This window comes from Cyprinodon variegatus, unplaced genomic scaffold (genome assembly GCF_000732505.1).
Source record: "Cyprinodon variegatus isolate N-32 unplaced genomic scaffold, C_variegatus-1.0 Scaffold196, whole genome shotgun sequence".
In the NCBI taxonomy this organism is placed as follows: Eukaryota; Metazoa; Chordata; class Actinopteri; order Cyprinodontiformes; family Cyprinodontidae; genus Cyprinodon; species Cyprinodon variegatus.
In genome coordinates this window covers 567,325-580,595 of record NW_015150649.1, presented here as the reverse complement: position 1 = coordinate 580,595, position 13,271 = coordinate 567,325, and the positions used below count along the sequence as shown (strand labels likewise).

The window sequence follows — 13,271 nt, the reverse complement described above, 5'->3', positions numbered from 1 at the left end:
CCAGCAAAACCTACTCTTATCATTCACTAAGATAAGTTTGGGGGAAATTTGTCGATCTCTTTGTTGCCAATGAGTCTGGTCCTGCCTAGAGTTGATACTAAAAAAAAAGAGCAACTTTTCCAGTCATGGAATAAAAGCTAGAACCGAAGCCAAAGACGGAGCTTGGGCCGCTGGAAACATGGAGGAATACTAGCCAACACTAGAACCAGTTTAGCGTGTAGTGTTTTCAACAAGTTAGGAATTTTACTTTAGCAAAGTAAAATAAGTGTTTTTGATGCTCTGGTAGAGCATCCAAATTTCCATGTTGGGGTTTCTTCTAAAAGCAATGAAAAGGTCCTGAAGTGACAGCCTGCTGTACCCTAAATGCACTGACGACCGCAACCTGAGATCCTTCCTTCCCCCGGAGGTTCGACTTTCTATCTATTAGGGTTGTAATAACTATCAGCTTAATCACAATACAATGCGATATCAATGTCATTGCATAACAATATCATAAATGTTTGTATAATTTCCATTCAATACATTTGCAAGCGATTTGAATGCCATATTATCAACATGACACCGGAGTTTTTTCAAACTCCAGAATAACATTCTGGAGTTTGAAAAAAGGTTTAGCTCGTGTGATGTGATGTGTTATTTGTGCACATGCATGCTGGCTGTAGGGGTATTGGCTCAATGAACTTCTGATTTGTTTCATGGTCCCTGGGCTGCTCCTCTAACACAATAATGTAATACAATATAAACCAATTAAATATGATTTGACCATTTTATTTCTAAACTACTAGATGCATCTGGCATTTAGATTAAAAACAGTATAATTAATAATACAACAACTTCACTAATGTTCACTATTGTATTTTGACTTGTGAATTTCAAAATTAAAGCATATCTTAAATATCAAATGATAGGTGTATCGATATAATCACATATTGTCAAGTCCTTAACTATTACTGCAACAAGCCCAATACGTTTTTTTACAAATCTGAGGTTAATTGCTGTTTTCCTTTCTGTTTTCAATTTTCTTGTTAATATTCTGCTCCTGCTTTCATGCAGAATTGTAATGTGCATTTAGTACAGTTTTCAATAAATCCTACTCATTTTCACTGAACTGTACAGTATTTTTTAAGTTTTGCGGTAAAACTTTTTCTGCTCTATTCCATTCATTTTGACTACGTACCTGCTTCATGTGAAACAGACATGCCCTTTCAGATCTCTCAATCATGGTTATAATGCAAAACCATGTTTGTTGTATAAATTACCACTGATTAATTTTCCTAAATCTAATGTTTGAACTTTCAGATTTTCTCTAAGTGTATTAATTTGTAATAAAGAGCTACATATGCATCGCTGTATCACACTCAATTAATCAAGAAGACCTCAACCATTCTTTAAAACACCCTTGTTCAGGGCAGAAACACCACAATAAGAACTGCTACATGCTAAATTAACATAGAAAAGATGCATGATGTTTATGGTATAAATGGCTAAAAAATGTTTTTATTTAGCTAAACATTTTGTTTAAAAACAAACCATAAAGGCAACCCTGCAACGAATGCATGGTATGTCAAATAGTCTGTTATCCAACTTAACCACGTTTGTAGGGTCAAACACGAGTTTTTAAAATGCAGTATACACTTCATGAGGTACGGTTTCACATTGCAGCTCTGCAAGTTCAAAATAAGTGTTTAAAAGCATAAAATTCACGTTAACAAGCTTTTAAGTTAAGCAATGAAAAACAGCTTTATAGCTTTTTTTTATAGCTATTTCAAAAAAATGGGAAATTTTACACTATCCACTCCTATGAATAAAATGTACCTTTTCTATCTCATTCTTAATACTTTTCTACTCACAACGGGTGTTAAGCTCGCAGTAGTAGTTTCAATTATATGTGCAGTTGGTATATTTTAGTTAAGGCCATCTCCTTTCTTCATGTCCTACCTTGTCTCTCTTTAGAAATACTGACGTTGTTATATTAGTTCTAAATCCTTCAAAACAAGATTTCAAAATGCAGTTGGTTGCTGTTCTTTTTCCAAGAAACATGTTCTGGCATTTCTATCAATCAGATTAAATGAGGCAAGATATCAGAATTCATAATAAGGTGTTATAACAGGTTATGACATATGATCGCAGTTGTTCTAAATAATAGAACACAACACAATAGAGAGCACTAAGGGAAACATTTCCTGTACTTCTTTTTATTGTCACTCTATGTGCTACTTATTTATCTAAGGACCATTAAACACATGACATGGGAGATCATTTAAGAGACAATATAAAATAACAAAAAAAATCAGAAAGGAGTGTAACATTGCTAGCAGGATAAAATGACACACATAAATAATAAATAAATAAATAAATAGCAGTTGCAATAAAGAGTATATTGCACATTCAAGGACATGTTGCACTTTCCAAAGATCAGGTCTTTGAGTTTAATATAAGATATCAGAAGTTATAATAAGGCTTTTTAATTCAGGGTCTGTGCTACAAAGCTCCTAGTATGGTCTCTTACTGAGAATAGAGTTTATGTGTATTGCAAAGGGGCCCGTAAAAGGCCCCTCAAAGCAGGGGTCTACCCTGAAGCTCTTTGGACCCTCTACTTTATAGTGGCTAAAAATAGCAACTGAGATAATTAATGGTTTAGTATAACTAGCAGTCTCAGAAGCTTTGGGAGTGTTTTTTTTTTTAAAGAAACTTTATAATTTAATTTTCATTAAAAAAAAACTTAATTGTACCAAAAATATTTCTTTCAGTTTATTTTTCTAATCCTGACCTTGAGAGTAGTGTTTTGTTTTTTTCAGGTCTTTACTATTTTTTTTTACACATCAGATAATATCCTATTGGGGAAAATCCATGCTTCCTTTTTTACAAAAACAACTGTTGGCTGTTTACGACTGCAACAGGTTTCCTACAGCAGATATTTAAAAAAAAAATAATGAGTCATATTTTATTAAGCTCTATACAAGTTTCATTTAGCTGGACTTGAGGAAAGGTGGGTCTCTTAATTCTAAAGGTTGCAAACCAGTGGCCTAAAGTGGATGATTTGCAACTGCAGCACTCCCTTTATACCCATGCACTTTTTCCTCCATTGCATTATTAAATTCATATTGTGAGTGGAAGCATAGCCCTACCCTGCTCTGAGGTGTAAACAGTGTAAAAATAGCCTGCTTTCATAGGCTTCCCTACAGTCCCGTTATATAATGGTCCAAGCTCGGATGAATGACATCACGGGTAGTCCTGCAATCACAAACCGTATGTCCTTTACAACCAGCTGGCAATGTAAAACACCATGTAGTAACATATTACGCATGCAGTGGTGAGCGTATGCAAACCCCATGCATAAAAAAGTGTCTTGAATAAAAAAAGTGAGCATATAAACTTGACTTTGGAGAGTAGTTCTAGTTCTTGTTGGGAGAAAAACACTTCCGCGATGGTGAAACCTTGATAAAAAATATTCTGGGTTGGTTGACATTCCCTGTCAACCAACCTGGAGTGTGAAAACAAGCATTTGCAACAACATAGGGTTGGGTTTAGCGGTGTTTACCGCTGAGAAGCGGCGTAAAGGGAACATGTTCGGGCGGAGGTCGAGTGGCGCAGTTTAGCGCGGAGCGCAGCGGCTGGCTGAGATCAGGGCGGCCGGCGAAGGCGCTCCTCACCCGGTCACTTCCCAGCCAACCCTCCGCTCCCTCTTCCGCCGCTACAAAAACACTCACTTTACTCCAAAGCTTCAAAGTGACAAGTATACACGCGTGTGCCACTCGTTTCTCTGGACTGTTTTAGTCTCTATTAAAGTGCGAAGTTAACATTTACTAAAAGCTTTGAAGTAAAGAAAGGAGAGGAGAGAGCTCCAGCGCCACCCTTACCCTGCTCTTCCAGCCATTTTCATGTCCAAGCACAGCTCCGAAACAGGAGTAACAGTTTGGAAAAAGCGGCTCAGAGTGAGCACTTTAGTGACTTACCGTGGGGTGTAACGGGCTGCTGGGTTAGTGTGTCTTTTTGTTGCCAGGGCTCCCCTGCTCTGCTCCGCGCTCCGGCGCTGACGGTGGAAAAGCGTCTCCCCTCCTAATGATGTCTGCGGCGCACGGCTAATACCTCTCTGCCCCCACCTCCAGAGAGAAGGAGAAAGAGAGAGAGGGAGAGAGATCCACAAATGGAGCACTTTTACGAGCTACTCATGCAAAAAATGTGACAGGCAGGGTTTGTAGCTGGGCAAACAGCCGCGGAATTACGCGAGAAGTTCACTGACAGCACCAATTAAGGCGTGGGGATGTCAAAGCGCAGACGTCATTTGGAATAGTTCAATCGTGTTTAGATTTCAAACTCCGGCTTGACTACGTTCTTTATTGCAAATGTAACAGTTCAGTCTCATCTCGGCCTCTGTTTTAACATTTCTATGGTCTTTTTGAAGGTCAGGAGGTCATGGCAGGCGATGGAGACTCAGGGATAAACTTTGCATGCACTGTCACAGGTGCTTGGCTCCAGGAACTTAAAGATTCACTTCCATACAGAAAGTACATCACTGCAAAAACCATCTGGAAATAGGTTTAAAAAAAATCTTAAATTAAGTGTCTTTACCCTTAATTTGAATAGATAATTTGCCAACGGAATGGGTATTTTTACCACTAAAATAAGATAATTAGATAATATGCGCTTAAAATAAGACAAAGCAATGTTTTTTTTTTCTTATTTTAATTGTAAATGGTCTTTTTCCATTGGCAGACCAAGAAAAATTGCTCTTCATTTAAGCAAAAATTACTTATTTAGATTTCCATTTTTTGCAGCAATATTCTTACCTTCAGCTACCACAGTATACATGTCAGATTAAATAATACTACTTATACTTCAGCGATAGTATCAAGGTGTTAATTTATTGTATCTCTTATACTATATCTGTTGGTCGTGCTGTTCTTTTTACATCTCTTTGCAGGTGATGAAGCAGACTGAAGATTTTTTTTATCGTTATCTCCCGTTTGATCTCCTCTTTCTTTCATCTTTTCTCTTTTTTTCTGTTTTTCCTTTACATTGCAGTGTCCATATAGTCTATAATACTCCCTGCATGAATTATAATAAAGCCATTTATATGCATAAATCAAGCGGAAAACTATGGCGATAGCCGTACTGCTTCACTTGTGAAAGCAAAATCTCATTTTGAATCTAGACAGATATTCTTATTGCCACATCATCAGACAGGACACTGTTTAAAAAAAGGGGGGAAAAAAGACTCAAAGATTCAGAGGAAATCTGCTCACCTCTGATCTGAGCCCCAAAAGGCTTAATTCAGGGGCCCAAATATAAGATTAATGCATGGAAACATGTAAAGCATCAAAATGTTAAATATCCCACTCCAGTGATTCCTTTTTTTTTCCTTCTGTAGCAACCATACATAAAAACAGTTTGTTACTCCTCTCGAGATAATCAAGGCTCAACGTTGTTCTTTTGGCTCTAAAAGCCATTTATTGTGAACACGTCTTATAAAGCCCCAAAAAATGCCGTCAGAACTCATTGGCCGCATAAACTCTAGAGATATAAAGATAACTCATACAGCTTTTCTCAGAAAACCAGTCTTAAAGCTTTTCTGGTGAAACTTCTTGAAAAAAAACAGGTGCAAAAAAAAGAATTGTGTCAATCAATCTTTTCCATGGGCAACAACGTGACATGCAGAACAAAAAACATAGGTTCCTCCTTACATTTTACTGATCTTTTTAACCAATGTACATAAACGACATAAATTAACTGAAAGTTAGTTATTTATTTATGATTGAACTTGTAATTTCAATACTAGTATGTATTAACTCTTATTTTTAACTAAATATTAGAATATTTAAATGAGTTGACTCTAATGGCAGCTACAGTTATTTCTGCACAAATTAATGGTTTGATCGCCTGAATACTAAAATGTTTATTGCTAAATAAAACTGATTTTGTTAAGCGTTAGAGACCTGTTTTCACAGCATCACAGAAATGTTCAAATAAAGTAAAAATTTCCCTAAGAGATACATCTGCATGAGAATAACCCGAGTAAAAACCTATAATATCTGTAATTTACAAGACAGGCTGAATTCACTTCTTTGCAGGTTTTCCCAATAAGATTTATTTAGATTAAATGAACGCTTCCTTTCAGGACCTTACTATTATATTAGAACACTTATTTATTTCAGCTTCTAAAGTAAAGTACATTATCTAAGTAATTATTTCTGCTATTTATTCTGGTTTGGTTTCATTAATTAGATTAAATTATTTAAGAGCGAACAAACAAGACATCTTGGCACATAAAATGTTTTACCTTTTTCAAACTAGGACCTTAGGTGATTCGTACACAACCACAACAGCCTGACGTCTTCTCCTCATACCAGTCACCAGATTGGTCACACATTTCTGTGGGATGCACTAATAGTAACCCAAAGCTTAACTCACAAGTGTCATTGAGGCTAAAATTGTAGGCAGGTCAGACCTAGAGATAAAGTCAAAATGGTTATTTACCAGGTAAATCAGGGCTTGTCCATTTTCAGTCTTTACTAATAAAAGCATTTAAGTCATCTTCTAAATCTGTTTCACTTTTCACCTATTTTGAGAGACTTTCACCACGCTGTCCTCAGTGTATCCTTCCTGATTTCCAGTGTGGCTGTCTTTGTCTGTCCCTGTACAGCAGAGTGTAACCTGATACTGCCCACTATGAGCCACAGGGTGCACGAGGTTGCGGAGTGACGGATAATCAGAGATGCATCCCACTCCCTGCCAGTCACCCAATAAGTGGCCTATTGTCCGACTCTCCATTGTACTCTTGTCACATGTGTAACAAACAAAGAGCCAGAGAGGTAGGCTGCCCTGTGAGCCACAGGTTTAGTGTTACATTGATGCCCTGTGTGCATAGAAATGAAGACACATAGTTTGGCGGTGAATGGACTGATATCTAAATGAGATTTTTACATCACATTTTCGCACTTGACAAAACAGGTGAAGTGTTTTTGATTAAATAGGGCTTTTTATTATATTAACAGGACTGCTTGCTAATGGATTTACAATCAAATAGAAAAGTAGTTTTAGCTTGGTATGAGTTTCAAAAGGTCTCCTTTATCACACCCAGGTGAATTTTGTGTCTGGTCAGTGGGAGATTGCTCTAAGACTACAAATTTGTGGAGTAAATCTAAAAATACAATATTAAAATAAGAAATTATATCATAAAAAAAAAAAAAATAGGAAAACCAGCAGCCGCCTGTGTTTGTTTGATTACTTTTTAAAAATACTCGGACACTTAAATGAACATAAAAACTGTATAAAATGCCTTTTTAAAGATTCATTTTTAAGATGTGAGAAAAACAGTATTTAATGTTAAGGATAAATTCACATTGTAGGGTACACAGTGTTGAAGTGAGTAGTGCTCTGGCCTTGTAGCAAGAAGGTTTCAGGTTCGAATCCCGGCCCGGGGACTTTCTGCATGGACTTTGCATATTCTGTGTCCTGTGAATGTGTGGATTCTCTCTAGCTTCCTCGCACTGTCCAAAAACATGACTGTTAGGTTAATTGGTTTCTCTAAATTCTCCTTAGGTGTGAATGGTTGTTTGTCTCTGTGTTGCCCTGCAATAGCTTGACAATCTGTCTTGGGGGTACTCCACCTTTTGCCCATTGACTGCTGGAGATAGGCACCAGCAACCCTTGCGACCCAAGTAGGGATTTTCCGCAATGGAAAATGGATGATGGTTGCAATTTTAAAGGGATTTGCCTTCTTTAAACCCTTAGCCATCTATATTGATGTGCTCATGACTGCTGAAGACAGAGTGAACAATGAAAGCCATAATAACTAGTTCATAATACTTTAACAGAATAGCTAGTGTTGATATGGAAGTTTGTTCCTCAAAAATGTGACAGAAACAAGATGAACTTTTATAGAGATGTGAAAGGAGACATGGTTTGATCTCTTAATAAAACAATAGGGACAGAAAGAACCTAGACAAATACCAGAACATCTGGAATGATGTTCCTTGGGCGGACTGTACTGTATGAGATTAGAATTGAATTATTCGAAAACGAAGAGGACATATTTGGCATAAAACAAATACAGCATTCCAGAAGAAGAACCTCATAGTAACTATAAAGTACGGCATGAAGGGTCATGGTTTGGGAAGGCTTTGCTGTAGCAGGTCCTGGCCAGCTCACCATGATAGAATCCACCATGAATTCTACCGTGCACCGAGTCCATCTGTTAAAAAAAAAAAAAAAAAAACAAAGAAAGAAAGAAAGAAACAATGAAGCACCACTGGTTCTTACAACATGACAATTACCCAGAAATACCAGTACATCCACTATAAACAGTTTTTTTGTTTGTTTAATTATTACAAGAGTATTATTTTTGGCATGCCAAACAGCTTTCATTCCAGCGTTCATTGGAAATATTTTCACATAACCAGTCTATGCACTCACGTCTTGCTTAACGCAGAAATGCATTTTTCTTATAAATGTGGCTCCATTTAAAGGGAAATAAACAGATTTACCTAATGCATAGTTGCTTTTTTGAATAAATTAACATATGAACATTAGTTTTGAGCTGATGGTCACATTTTCTTATAGTATTATTAGCTCACGTCACACTGCATATAAACACAGGCATGTACCTGCGCAGCTTGCTTGCTCCACTCTGCCTGTACAAACAAGCACACATGTAGTGTTAAACAGAGCTTCTATATGTTGCGTGGACATCTACAAGTCTGAACCGATTCATTACCAGCTCCAAACAAGCTAGTGCTTCCATTTTATTTTGCTAAAGAACAAGATGCAACGTTGTTACACACAAACGTGTATTCAATGGCTACAGTGTACTTGAAGAACTACTCCCCAGAGGACAAGTACATTTTTCCAGCATTGGGTTACTCCCTAGAGTTCTTTGCTGGAGGTGTGAACTGCATGCACTTGGGAACAATAAAGTACGACTGGGTGTGGCTTGTACCAGAACAGCCCTGAGAAATAAAAAACAGGCAGCTTACATGTGCATACCTCTTTGTTAAATGACTCACAGTGATATGTCATTCGCCATTGATTATAGCTGAGCAAACACTCCTTAAAAGCAGAAGCAAGCAACTCTGTTTTAGTGGAAATAGTAAAACAAATGTAAGACGATCTGCTACATGAACAAGAGATGAAAACTGCTGCTGGGACATAGGTTAATAAGAATAAGAGCATCTTTTATCTTTTTAGTACCCTTTAAGAAATTTAAAGTATTTGCAATTGCATAGCTACTGGATAGAGATGTACGGTATGTAGAGAACATCTGAGATCATCAGGGAGGGACTGAGTAAGACCTTATTAATGGAAAACGAAAGCAGCACTTTCATGTTTCAAAAATAACCATCACCTCAGATTTTAAGGTTACAGTAAACATGTAATGAACAACTACTCTCTCTTATAACCTCTTACGACAACGATGTTCAATTCTGCAGGTAATTCTACCATTGTGTTCCACTGCTATTCACGGATTTATTGAACAGATGTCTGAAACAATGCCAACGTATAGTGTCATTCGTGCTTCTTTCTTAAGAAAGAACGTTAAAATAATCTTGATTTGTAGATTTTCTGGATTTTCGATAGTCATTTAAGGATTTGCCTCCAACTTTGGAAATGCTTTTTTTCTTTGTTCTTAGAGTACACAAAGAACACATTTCTCATTGTTAAACAATTTTAAAATAATGTTGTGTCAATGCATACCTAACAAAGTGACTAGCTCTAAGTTAGATCTGCACGCTCTCCTCACTAACAGCAACCTGTAACGTTTTATCATAAACTTGGTATACAGAAATCGGTCGTTCAGAACGATTTATACTCCTCAAGTGTTTTTGAGAATTCAAGTATATGCAAGACAATTGAGGTACACATTTAAGTACGTGTAAAGGATGATAATATTGCAAATCAATTCACCATCTGTGAAACTGGATAAAGAGCAGCAATTTCCTGAGCAAAATGTTTTACTTTGGTATAATCTGACCAGGGAGCTGTAGTGAGGGATAAGACATTTAAGTGCTGACGTAAGGTGCCTTCACATTAAATGTAAATAACACAAAAGAAGTGAGTGATTTACATGTTTTCCTAATTTAAAGGCATAATCAAATATCAGTCAGCGATATGAGGAATGCATCTTGAGAGATGCAAATGGCACAAATCAGGTAAATAGAGGGTGGAACAAATCCAGTTGATTACAAAAACTCAACTTTATTTATAAAGCCCTTTAAAACAACCAAAGCCGACACAAAGTGCTGTACATATCGGGTATAACTTGGAGTTGTATAAAAACAACATAGAAGGAATACAACAAATATAATACATTAATTAATTAAAACAAATAGAAACAATAAAACACACCACAAATGCAAACACACAGAGAGTCTAATGCTGTGTTAAAAGCCAAAGAATAAAAATGGGCTTTCGGGCAAGTTTTAAAATGAAACAGTGAAGAAGATCAAATGAGGACTGGGAGCTCATTCCAAAATTTTGAAGCAGCAACTGTCTCCTCTGAGCTTCCGTTTGGACGTCAGTTCCTCCAGGAGCAGCAGGTCAGCTGACCTGAGGCACCGAGTGGGAGCATAGGGGTGAAGAAGCTCAGAGAGGTAGGGAGGGGCCAAGTCATTTAAAGACTTAAAAACAAATAAAAGAATCTTAAATAAGCTGTAGTTTCCTTTCAGTTTGCATTGTATAAACCAATTAGGGACCAGATCTGGTTGTCTAGCAGAGGTGGAGTGGAACCAAAGCTTTTTTCATTTGAAACACCACCACAGGGTGAGCTGTACCACTTAGGAGACCAAATCATGGTACTGGGTCCTGGACAGATGGAAGTACCTCTGAAAGCAGGCTTTATCCAGCTGCAGCTCCTGTAGAAGGTGATGGCTTTCTGCAAACCCATAGCAGATCTAGAGGATCTGGTGGACCCAGAGAAGCATTTGTTCTGCTCCCAACATTAAGTACAGCACTGTGAAGCTTAAGTTTTGCTCACTCGAAGTGTTTCCAAGAGAGATGCAACATGTGAAACGACAAACAGTAAGCATTTGGGGTGAACACACCTTAATATCTGCCCTGTCAACCCCTGAGCAAGGTATCTGTGCAGCTCCTCCAAAGTCACCTAAGGTGCTGCTTATTTGTCTGATAATTTCCATGCTCAAGATGTGTTGTGTCATAGGTCTTACTTTTCCAGATTATAAAGTGAAAAGTACAAAACACGTCTCTCCAATTCTTTGTTGTGATGCATCTATTTATTTTTTTCTGGCTCATTTTGCTCTATTCTAAAATCATTAACTTACTACATGGCTCGGATGCAGCTTCCTGCTCGGCTCCTCTACTGGTCAATAGACAGGAAATTCCTTTAACTTTCACACGAGTCCAGCACTTTTGGTCTGAGCAGAATCCCTCGTAGTTCTTCATAATCACTGTCCAACCTCAACCTAACAAACCTCATTGGTACAGTATAAGCTTTGCCACCTCCGTATCCAAGGAACTGCCTCCAAAGTCATTACTCACCTTAACAGTAAGAAAGAATTCACTTGCCTTATCCTTACCAGAAGACTAACCTTCCTCTTATTTGCAAGACCATGACCTGACAAATAAAGACTAATTTAACAGACAAAAAAAAAAATGTGGCTCCTTTAATACAATGGAGAGAGTAGAGGTAGCTTAATTTTAAGCAAACTGCTAAATTCACAATTCTTAATACTGTCTTAAAACTTATCAAACCTCTAAAATAATTAGACAATGATTCTATCAGTCTAACAAATGTGACCTAATTTCTTCTGCACGTCTCTTACAACCAATTTATGCAGGCTTAAAGCTGCCCTTGCAAGTGTAATCCTGCAGCAAATGCCTGCTACCGGCTTACCTGTTCTCTCACACACCTTTCCCATTCCACAACCAGGATGGATGGAAAGAATTTAGGATTACATGCTTTGAGAGTTTCCTAATCTATGTATTACCAGCAGCCAATTGAATCTGTACATCCTCTACAGCCAGAGTTTGTGAATTAATTCTGGCTGCTTTAATATGATCTGTGGGATAGACCCACACAAGTAATGTATTACTGCAGAGTGAATAGAAAATCATAGTTTACCAAAACATTTTATGGACAAAACAATCTGACTGGTGTTGCAAACATTTGTCCCCTTCATTGTAAGACCCATAAATAAGATTTAGTGCAACAAACTACCTCCATAGTTCCCCTAATTAGCGAATTGAAACTTAATAAATGCAGCTTTTCTGTGAAGACTATAGAAGTCATTTTTCATTTCTGTTTATTTTATTTATGTGTTCCTTTATACATAAATGCATTGTACATTTTGAAATCCATACCTCCATGATTAGAAAGAAGCAGCAAGAAGAAAAAAAATATTGTATTTGCCTGCCCCTTATTCAAACAGATGAAATGTAAAGATAACATTAAACAGACAGTCCAACATCACATAAAGTTGATTTTCAGTTGCTTACACCGTCAACACTTTGATTATAAGAACAAAATGATAAAGAAAGAAGAAAAACAAAAACAAACAGAGAAGACAAGTTATGAATTAGTGAACAGAACGAACGAAGAACGAAGACCAAGAAAAAAGGGAGACACATTTTAACAGTTACTCAAAATTTGAACATATCTCCTATTTATCAAGAAGGAAAAATATAAAAAGGTTAGAAATCATCTAAGATTTGGCTGTCAGTCAGAGCTCATTTGTTAGAAAAGCCTTAATAAAAGAGGTACCCAAGGGGCATATGGTAACTTTGGAGAGACTGCTAAAATATTAGGATCCGGTGGTCAAATATGTTAGCAAAACAACTATCTTATAATATTCAAAGGCAAAGAAGAAAGTCCTTATCAAAAGTTGTAAGAAATCAGAGTTGCGGGGTCCAGGTAGAAAATAGGTCAACATTAACTTTTTGGCCTACAAGCAAAGTTTGTAGAAAAAACTACAAAGAAGATCAAATAAACACATTAACCTCACGGTGGAACAGAGAGGTGTCAGCTTGATTTTCTCTCCCTCGGTGGGACAGGAAAGTTTCGCCAGAGCTGATGTGAAGTTAGGAAAAATTTTATAGTTGGAAACCCTGGAAAGCAAACTGTTTAAGGCTCCAAACGTCTGTGGCAAAGATGGAGGTTCACCTTCCAGCTGGAGCCACGGTGATCACCAAAGATGAACTGTTTAAAACATATTCAAGTGTCAGAATGGCCTTGTCAAAATCTTGACATGTATCTAACTGGAATATGTGGCAACGCATATTCTTTATCCAGTTTTTCTGAATTGAAGCTTTGCTGCAAC

At 37.2% G+C, this 13,271-nt stretch overlaps 1 protein-coding gene across 2 annotated transcripts in view; it reads right to left on the bottom strand.

Moving 5' to 3' along the window:
* atxn1 (ataxin 1) overlaps positions 1-4,165 on the bottom strand; it is a 117,291-nt gene extending 113,126 nt beyond the window's left edge. For both annotated transcript variants that reach the window (XM_015379627.1, XM_015379628.1), the window contains exon 1: positions 3,957-4,165. The gene's annotated coding sequence lies outside the window, so the exon portion shown is untranslated. The remainder of the gene's footprint in view (positions 1-3,956) is intronic.
* Positions 4,166-13,271: the final 9,106 nt, after the last annotated feature.